Source organism: Amphiprion ocellaris, chromosome 7 (genome assembly GCF_022539595.1).
Source record: "Amphiprion ocellaris isolate individual 3 ecotype Okinawa chromosome 7, ASM2253959v1, whole genome shotgun sequence".
Classification (NCBI taxonomy): Eukaryota; Metazoa; Chordata; class Actinopteri; family Pomacentridae; genus Amphiprion; species Amphiprion ocellaris.
The window spans coordinates 12,710,830-12,721,694 of record NC_072772.1 but is presented as its reverse complement, the minus strand read 5'-3'; positions in this window follow the sequence as shown (position 1 = coordinate 12,721,694).

Genomic DNA, 10,865 nt, shown 5'->3' with positions numbered 1-10,865 from the left:
TTCCCAATTAATTTTATTCACTGTGTGTAAAATATGGGGCCACTGCACAACTGTTCTGTATTGAAAGAGTGGAGTTAAATTACTAGGAAGTGGGCTGATGATGCTGGCCTGCCGCTGCATACCCCTGAGCATATGGCAGTGTTAGCATTTCAAATTGAGTTACACGCTAAACAAGCAAAGCAGTGTGCGAGTGCTAACTCATCTGTTTATAGCAGGGCATGCCTTGTTTGTTCTCTTTATGTGTGTGTTTGGGTATAGATTTCTACTGTTTGTGTGTGTGTGTGCTTCAGTTTCTTTGTCTTAGTAATATGAAAACAAATTACATTCCTGTGTGTGGGTGCTTTCAAGAAAGTGTGTGAAGGTATCTGTGTGTCTCCTTTTTCCAGGAGTTTGTCTATGAGGCTAAACACTCATCATGTAAATCAGTAAGCTATTAGGAGCTGGCTCCTCTTCCCCTGCTTTCTTATGAAGATGAATAAGAACCGAGCCAGTGATAAAGGAGAGAGGAGAGGAAATGAAATGAACTCTGTGATTAAAGTGCACTGCTATAGGGGCCTCCCGGTGCACTGTTCTTATCTTGAGAGAGTGTGTGTGTGTGTGTGTGTGTGTGTGTGTGTGTGTGTGCTCACAAAATTTGTATTCCTTTCAGCTTCAGTTTATTTTAATTTGATAGTTTCAGTCATTTGGTTGGTTTTTAAGATGACATTCAAGCTGTGGAAATCCCATCGCACATCCACACACACTCTGTAAACATTCCTATAGTGTGCGCATGAATCTTAATGATCCTACAGTACATTAAAGACTGCATATCACACGCAAGTTCATATTATTTTTAAAACCATTAAACTGCAATTCCAGCTGCAAGATCCCTTGCATACTGTCTTCAGAGAATTAGGTTCACTTATTGCTTATTTTAAGCAATAAATGAGGTTACAGTTATTGCTATCATACAGTATATTACATGTGCAAGGTTTGCATGTATGTATGCATGTGCATGTATTGCACATTAATTGGCCTGAAGCATGTAGGCCTGTAATTTTCCTTATCTGTTTCAATGGTGTATAAATCTCTGTTCATATACTTTTTAAGATAGCTTCATTTGTATGTATGAGTTTGGTGGCAGGTGAATTAGTCTGAGTCTGCATCCACGCTGCAGCTCGGTCTGCCTGATTGCAGCATAATTACCATAAATCAAATTTACATTTGTCATGTAATTTAGTTCTCATCTTGGTTTTGCCTGGTTAATTTTAGGGTTCACCACAAATAAGATTTATTGTCATACAGATTAATAACTGGAACACACACACACACCTATACGCATGAACACGCATGCACACGCACATACACATATATGTATATATATATATATATACCTCCCACACATGGCTCAAGGGAGTTATAATACTCCAACCCTGTGTGAACATTTAACACTTCAGATACAGCATTTCACTCTGCAGCATTTGCTCTTGTAACCCCGCACTCCTCTCCTCACTCTCTCTTGTGTGATTATCAGCCAGTTTACTGAGAGGAGCTGTTATGACTCAGATATGTAGATGGTTGGGATGCACTGCAAGAAGGCATCGGCAGGACGGATGTCTTAACCTGAACTCCACACCAACAGTGTTTCCATATTTGTGTTTGGCTGTGAAATTTTAGAATTTTTACAGATACAGATTACATGTAATTTATCAATTATTCTACATTCAGAGTGCATATGGATTTCCGTGCATCTAAATCGTACTCTGTGAAGTCCAGAAGCATCAGGTTTAACATGCACCTCAAAGCAGGATAAAGAGAAAGCAGTGACAGTGAGACGTGCTGGAAAAGCTGCACTTGGAGCCAAACTAACATTAGAACTGACGCCAAAAATAAAGCCAGTGGGAGCCAAGTGGACAAGTCCACGAATAAACATCATCTTTAAATAACTGCATCCTTTGACAAATAAATATGACAAAAAATAAAAGTAAGCCATTTCACATTGATCGTTTCTTCTCCAATGTTTACTCTGAGTTATTCTAGGTAGCTTTGGGAAGTGTTGCCTGTCAGAGATGGAAAACAAACACTTCAGGTTGTTTTTGCAGAGCAGAGACCAGCCACAAAAACTGACTGATCAAAGTTAGTTCCCAAATGACAACTTATAATCATGGTAGAATATTACCATTAACATATAAACAAAGCAGTCACAACTATCTGATATTGTTTTTGCACCTCTCACATTATAAATGTATCGCTTCTGCTGTTAATTGTAAGAAACATCTACTTAATGGTGTATGAAAATTAAGTTATATTTAGATAATGCAGACACTATTAACATATTATTTAACTTGTCATTCATTAGCTGGGAAAGACCTGTTCAGGGATGCTGAAATAAAAATATATCTTCCTTGACCTTGACTAGTTGACTGAAAAACTGTCTCTCTGTGAAGCCATGTACAGTAGTCACACACGATAAATGCTGTTTTTTAACTGGTAGGAAGAGGAGAATATTACAGTAATGAAATCAAATGATGAGGTCCTTAGTAGAAATATTTTAGACTCTTCTTAGTTATCTTCTCAGGCTGCTCTGGCTTCTCCACAGTCCAAAGACAGGCATGGTTGGTTAATTGGTGATTCTAATTTGACTGGACGTGTGTGTACCTGGTTGTCTGTCTCTTTGTGTTTGCCCTGCGATGGACTGGCGACCTGTTCAGGGTGAACCCCGGCCCTGACCCAGTGCCAGCTGGGACAGGCTCCAGCCCCCCATGACACTCTACAGGACACAGCTGATGGGCAGATGGATGGATGAACTCTGGCATTTCTATATAGGCATTTCTTTCTTAGATCTGTAGAGCAACTGAACCAAACTCTTATGTGGCTGCAGCTGACATTTCATGCTTTACTTAACATTCAGGACATACAGGACTGCATATAATGTATGTTATGTGCCTGGTTTTGCATCAAACACTCAACTTTTTCAAGCTTTTACATCCCCCCTACTCCTTTTCATTGGTGCCATTTCACCTTTTTAGTTGTAGCAAACCGCTATTCGACACTTCAGTGCCACTTCATCATCTGCCTTGTGTATATTAGTGAAGGCAAAAGTTATAGAAGTGCATCAGTCTAATGTAATTTGTAATGGTTTTGCTCTTCTAAATATTTTCAATTGCCTTCAGAACTTGAGGAAATAATTAGCTGAGCTAATCACATAAACAAAGTACCTAATAATGAAGCAGGCAATAAGATGATTAAATCACATCCATCTACAGATTCAAACTGACAGCCTCCCAGCTGTGAAATTATCCTGCAAGACAAAGCACAAATTTGAATGTGTCTGTTGGAGAAAGACCATTACGTGCTGAATCCAAATCCTCAATCTGCCAAATGGACTTGTTGATTGTAATGGAGTGGTAATGGCAGGTGACCACAACATGATGGGGCCATTCTCATCACTTACATATGATGTAAAATGTTTCCACATGCAGCATGCAAACTTTAAAGTAGTTATGCTGTTGGTAGTTGTAAAATTGTCAAAGACAGTCTAGGCAGCAGTTAAAAAATAAATCTCTATTTGTCCTGTATTTCACTTATATAGGACCTTCTTTTTCATATTTGCTCTTACCTTGTTTTCTTTAATTTCTTTGTATTATTGTTATGATAGATTAGACTAGACTAGACTAGACTAGCATAGAATAGAACAAAATCGAATAGAATCGAATAGAATAGAAATACTTTTGGTACTTATTACTCCCCAAGAGGTAATTCTGTTTCTTTACAGTGGCTACCCATTGTTAATACTGACTGTGAGGCAGTGTTAGACAGATTTAGCAAAATACACCTGTAAGCCACAGCATTAAACCTTGTGCTGAGTTAAGGTTAGGGTCCTGTGATTTTAGACACCAAGATGTTAGCAGCAGATTCTTTAAGTCCTGTAAGCTGTGAAGTGGGTCTTTCATTGTTCAAATTTATTTGCCAGCACATCCTCAGATAGTCGATCAGTTTGGGAGTTTGGAAATTTGAAGGAAAAGTCTACACTTTTAACTCTTTGTCCTCTTCCATTCCCAAACCATCCTATCACTGCCATCAGGGGATAGCTTAAAGGGGTGTATGTTTTCAGCAGTAATGTTGCAGCAGTTTGTGGGTATGTGAAACATCCACATGATACCAGGAACCAACGTTCCCCAGCAAAACATTGTCCAGAACATCACCCTGCCTCTGTTGGGTTGTCTTCTTTCCATAGCCCCTTCTGCTGCTATCTCTTGTACAAGAACACCCCTAAAAACTTGCCATTTAGGACATGTCAAAATCACTCAAATCTTTTCAGTTGTCCATTATTCCTGCTTCCTACACATCAGCTTAAACAACTGCTTGTTTACTTGCTACTGTATATATCTCACCCCTTGACATATTAAAATGCAACAAGGTAATCAATGACATATATTTTAGCTGTTAGTAGTTTAAATATTGTGGCTGATCAGAGTATATTTGTACCTCAGGACCATGGTAGATGAAACACGCGACATCACTGACAGTCCAGGGCCTCCTACTACTGATGCAGCTACAAGTACCTTAATTTGATGGAAACCCACCATCTTTTTCTGAATTTGTGGATTTGTCTGAACTTTCCACAATAAGGCTGTATATCTAGTTGCCTCCCTCCTCCAATCCCTTCTTGTTCTGCATCTCCTCTGTTTTTGTGTTTCTCATAACATTGCATTTTATGGGGATATGGCCTCAATACGTTTTTAATTGCATTATGATTACGGCTCTACTTGTAAAGATGGAAATGGCAGGATATTACATTTTTATGAGAGGGAAGGAGTGAAGGCAACAGTGTAAGAGAATACATTTTTCCATGTTACAGGCTATTCAGCCCATTCTGGCATGTTATATACAGGAACTAAGGCATAAGGTATGAGCATTATTCAAATAGGCATGTGTGCTGTGTTGTTGTTGACTTGAGAGGAGGCCGTTCTGGTTAGTGTGTCCATTCTTGCAACATGTTTAGTACAGTCAATTAGAGGAAGGCAATGCTTTTAAATCAGGGACCCAAAACACTGGATTTAGATGAAAACTATCCATCAGTTCTATCCAATAGAGCAGGATTCAGGTACTTTCTATGCAGACTAGTGTATCCGTGCATGTGTATGTACTGGGCTGAATGAGTGCAGGAGCATTTGACTTGGAGCAGGAAGATGCATGCTATCAGAATGCTAAGCAGCAGTTTTAAACAGTCTTAATGTTGAAGAAGGTGTACGGCAATGAATTCGCTTTGACACTTTGTGCTGTTTCCTTGGGCTATAGCTCCTGCTGATCAGCTGCTACACACACACTTTGGTTGTAAATACTGATGCCCTCACTAGTCAAAACAGGTTTCTTTTCCACTTTATCTGCCCTAGTCTGTCCAACACTAGATGAGGGAGGGGAGGAGAGGGAGGAAGATGAAGGGAAGTGAGGAGAGGATGTGTGTAGATTGAGAAAAAGGACTGGGGGAAATAGGAAAAATAAGAATTGGAATGAAACAAGTAAAGGAATAGCCGATGAGAGAGGAAACAAGGGGGGCAAAGATGAGAAGAACTGAGGAGAAGATGAAAAGAAGAGTGGACGGAATCAGTAGTTGAAGAGAGAAAGAGGACAAGAGGTGAACGGTGGATAAAAATGGAGAAAAAACAGGAGTAAAGAAAGGAGATGTGAGAGTGCAGAGGTGAGACAGAGAGGAGCAAAAGAGAAATTGTAGATAAACAGCAAAAAATATAAGGAGGGAGGTGAGGAAAGGATGTGGAAGTGAGATGAGGAGACAACAGAAAATAAGAGGAGCAAAGGTGATGAAGTGAAATGCTTCACGTCCACCTAAAGATCATTAGGAAGCAGCATTTCACCGTCTGTGTGTGTTTAATGAAGAAAATCTGAATGTGCGAGTGTGCTGCTCATCCTTTTATCCTCTTATCCCATGTTTCAGACTCTGCATATAAGCTAATGATGTCCGCATCAATCTGCACACATCTGTCACATTACATCGATCAGCAGCAACATAAAAGGTAGAACCGGGTTTCCAAACCAATGCACTTTTTGTGTTCAGTGAATATCTAGCCATCCGTTTTGTGTGCATGCTGAACAACAATCCCAGTTTGTGATCATCTGGCTGGGACGGTTCCACACAGTGCTATTGTAGCATGGCCTGTGCATGTTCGCACTCGTGCACAGAACAGGAAAGAATGAAGTGAGAGGGGAGATGGAAGGAAAGGGGGCAGTGGGAGCACGAGGTAAATCTGACATATGTATAAGTATTAAATATGTTCAGTACCTACATAGCAACAATATTCTCCAGAATCACAGGCTCCACCTGCCTATTGTGTATGTCCCCTATGTGCCAAAGCATGGACGCAGGATCTCTATGGGCTGCCTCGTGTTCTCTGGCATTGAAACACTGCCATCCGTTGGGTGCTCTGGATTGTGAAATGGGGCCTCAATGGATTAGACTTGTTCTGATGCATACAGTCAACAGTTTGTGCTCTTTGTGGTGTTCCTCAAGCCAATCCTAAGCAGTTCTTGTGCCCATTGTCCTGCTGGGGATGGTTGCTGTTGTTGGAGAGTGGGCGATTGCTTAATCTCCAACAATGTTTAAGTTGGTACTACATGTGAAAGTGCCAGGATGCAAGGTTTTCCAGGAGGACATTGCATTGTAATGAAATGATCAATGGTATTCACTTAAGTGTCAGTTTTAATGTTGTGGTTGATCGCTGTATATCTTGTCATGTAGTATTTCTGCCTCTCCACCAGATACAGTGTTGAGACTCTTATCTAACATGCAGACACATTTTCAAACATCTTTTCAGTTGGTGTGATTGCTAAATTGGCCCCAGCGGTTGAAGATGATCAAAAATATAAAAGATTTAAAGTTACAAAAACCCGATGCTTAGATAACCTGGAAGCTATGGTGTTTGATGTTGATGCCTATGCTCAGATCACTGAAACAGTTATGTAATATTAATCCTGTCAAGTCTCAGAACGTAAAGGTAAGGAGTCGTGTGCACGTACAGCTGCAGCATCCATGGTCTTTGCACACACTTAAGCAGTTCACACGCAAATATCCAGCCTTAAAGGTCTCATGGTATCTATAGGCAGTTCAGAATGGAGGATGTTGCATTAATATTCATATATTATTACTATTCTGGTATCATATCTGGCTCCTGCACAGTTCTCCTTAAGGCCACAGTGAGCTCTTCAAAGTAAATGGATCTGTAAGTACTTTAACACATATTATAGAGCTCTGTAGTTTGAAAATCCTGTTTGTGTGTGTTTGCGTGCACTTGCAGTCCATATTGTCGTCTCTGAATGCTAAAACCCTTTGCCTGAACCACTTTAGTTTGGAAATCTATAGAATATCATATATGAAACTGGAGAATGTTTCAACCAAACACACACACATACACACATGCACATTAAACTGCTGCAGGCTGGTAGCTTAACTCCTTTCATTTGCCTTAGGCTCTCCCGCCACAACTGCTCACTTGTGTGTTGGCTCAGAACGTAGTGTGACAGTTTGGCCCTGTGGCCACATCCCCATAGCTGATATCCCCTAATAATCTTCCTCCCCTTTCCATTCATCCGTTTACTGGAAGCATGTGTGTGTCATGAAAGCATTATAGGTTGTGTGTGTGTTTGTAGCGGTAGTGATAAGAGGAGTGAGCATGTTGTGCGACGGAACATAAGACAAATCACAAATATGGAGTATTCACAGATTTTAGCTGGGATTTAAATTTTTTATGTGACTGAAATATTGAAGCCTTCCACCTGCCTGCAGCGTATATATTCCTCAACCTCTCCTCACCTCCCGTTCAAGGTTTTTTAAATTCTGGACAGGCCTTCAGATCTCTCTCTTTATATATCACTCACTCATTTTCTTTCTTTCTTTCTTTCTTTCCTTCTTATCTCCCTCCTCCTGTGCCCCCACTCCTCCATGCCCTCCCTCTCTCTCCCCCATATCCTGTCGATCATTGCTGCCCTTCTGTGGCTTAAGTAATCTCCCTCTTTACTGTGTCCCACTCGTTCGCTCTCATCTTCCATCCATCATCTCAATCTACTCTCTTGCTGCAGCTTGTTTCATTCTTTCTTTCCCTATCAGTCCCCCACCCTGCACCTCTTTCTCTCTCCCAGTCCATACATCTGTTGCCCTCTCTCCCCCACACCTCCTTTATTTCGGTGTCTCTCTGCATCGCTCCCTCTCTTGCTGTCTGTTCTTCCATGAAATTAAAGCGCTCTAAGCTGCTGTTTAATCAGAGCCTGTTTGGGAAAGTGCTGCGATGACAGAAACTGTCCGTCCCAAGTGCTGTATGTGTGTGTGTGCGCATGCATGTGCTACTGTATTCATGAGTGTAATTCTAAATGATAAAAAAAAAAAGATAAAAAGCCAAAAAAAAATGCATGTGATTTTGCAAATTTGTGTATGCGCATGTGTGTGTTTCTGTGTGGTAAAAGATCTGTGTTTAGATGGCCGTTAATCCATAAATAATCAGCATTAACTGGTGCTGTAGTCGGATGCAGGGCTGATTAACTTAAAAACAGGCCTGTTTACTGTGTGGGCTGAATAAATGGACACAGATCAACAAAGTTAATTAAATAGCATTTCAAATCACAAAACAGTAGTTAAGGCTACAGTGTTTGACTTGGGGGAGGTGGGAAAAGGAAGAAGACATGAATTTACTGACAGCAATGCATTGTTTTGCCACAAATCCAATGACTATGACTGAAGAAATTGTTTGGCAGTTTAGGGGAAATGTGTTTAAGAGCTCTGTGTTCATGTTTTTAGTTTGAAGCTGGGACCAAGAGGTGATTAGCTTAGAATAGATACTAGCTGAAGGGAAAACAGCAGTGTCCAAAGTTTAAAAAAAAGATAAAAATCTACTAAACAGTACCTCTGAAAACAGAAGGCCATTATTTAACACATACTGCAGTTTCTTTGTATAACCTATGCAAAATGGAAATCAAAGAAAACAAGTTTACAGGTTTATGAAATCGAAATTCTACCACTTTTGGCAAACAACAACCAAATAAGTGGATAAGCATCTGTTGGTCAAGAAATAGTTAGACTGCATCATTCCATCCTAAAGTCATATATTGTAGTTTATAGTTTACTGTTTGACTCAGAACTAGAAACCTCAGACTCATATCTCTGCTTTTTGCAGAGGAAATAGTTCATAGTTCCTCCTCAGTCGATGACCTTCAGTGGTTTGCAGCCAAGTGTAAAGCAGCTGGGATGAGAGTCGGCACCTCCAAGTCTGAGGTCATGCTTCTCTGACGGTGACTTGCTTCCTCTGGGGTAAGGGGTGACTTGCAACCCTCAAGCGAAGAAAAATATTTCAGGATCTTGTTCATGAGTAATAGTAAAATGGAGATTGATTGGTTTCGTGTTCTCAGCAATGCAGGCAATATACTGGACCATCATGTTGAAGATTGCTCTGTCAGTAGGTTCAATCTGCACTCCGACCCTCATCTATAGCCAAGAGCACTGGGTAGTGACCAAAAGAATGACAAAAGAGGTCACAGTGATTTTCCTATATAGGGTGCCTTAGAGATAGGGTGAGGACTTTTGGAGGAAGCTCAGAGTAGAATCATTGCTCCTTTGTGTCGAAAGTAGCAAGATGAGGCAGTTTACGCATCAGATTAGGATGCCTTGAGTGCCTTCTTTTGGAGGTTTTCTGAACATGCTCAAGTAGGTGGAGACTCTGGGATAGACCAAGAACTTGCCTCCGGCTTTGAGTATATCATCTGACCTGGGGATCCCCCAGGAGGAATTTAAAAATGTTGCTGGGGAGAAGGATGTTTGGAATGCTCTGCTTAGCCTGCTGCCACTGAGACCTGACTCTGAATAAGCAGAAGAAACTGGATGGATGGATTTCTGTTTGTGTATGGATTAAATAAGAAGGTATAATGTGTAAATTAGGGAGCTTTAGAGCTGCTGGTAGGTGGATCTTAGAACTTTAAAGACAGCTGGCTGAGCTATTTTCCCCTGCTTGCAGTCTTTACATTAAACTATGCTAAGCTAAAGCCCTCTGTGCTGTGGGTTCAGACTTGGGTTATGAACTGCGTGTTTGGGACAGGTGGGCATTTTAACAATCTTTTGTCATGTTGAAACTGTTTCAAAATATCTTTTTATTTGTTTCTACAATATATGATAATAACGCCGTATTAGCAAGGTCCTTTACAAAACCCTCACACATTCCAGCTCTTGTCAGAGTTGCAAAAACACAGAAGTTAATGGTGCAAACTGTTTTGTTCACACAAACAGGTACAAACAGTCATATCAGATACACAAACACAGGCATTAGTCACCCACTGTTGCTATGAACATAGAGCTCATAGTCGCGCACAAACTCACTGAGGCTACACATAGGTACACACACACATACACGCACGCATGCACACACTAGACTCTGATCAGAAACAGACATGACTGATTTCAGTGGGTTTCCTGCTCGTCATGCACATATTTTATGATTTTATTAAATTCCAAACATGCTCACCGCACTGCTGCACGTTTAATATGTAAGTACGTATTTTGTAAATACATTTTTGACACATATGGCATGTCATTTGTGACAGATGGACCATATTCGCAAACACGTGTGCATTTCCTGAACATGCTGACCACCCCCCTCCCCAACATATACGGCACTGTAGAAAATCACAGTTACTGTGTCGCCTGCAGTCGTACTTCCAGCCAAGACTCTCATCAGTGGTGTAATCAGTTCAGGATACGTTCCACACACAACCTGGAGATGGCAGTAGAGGTACAGCTCTCTGATAGGCTACCGTGATTGCGTGAGCGTGCTTATGCACAGGTGTGTGCGTGTATCTGCAAAAATATGCTCGTGTTTGTGTGAGTGAGA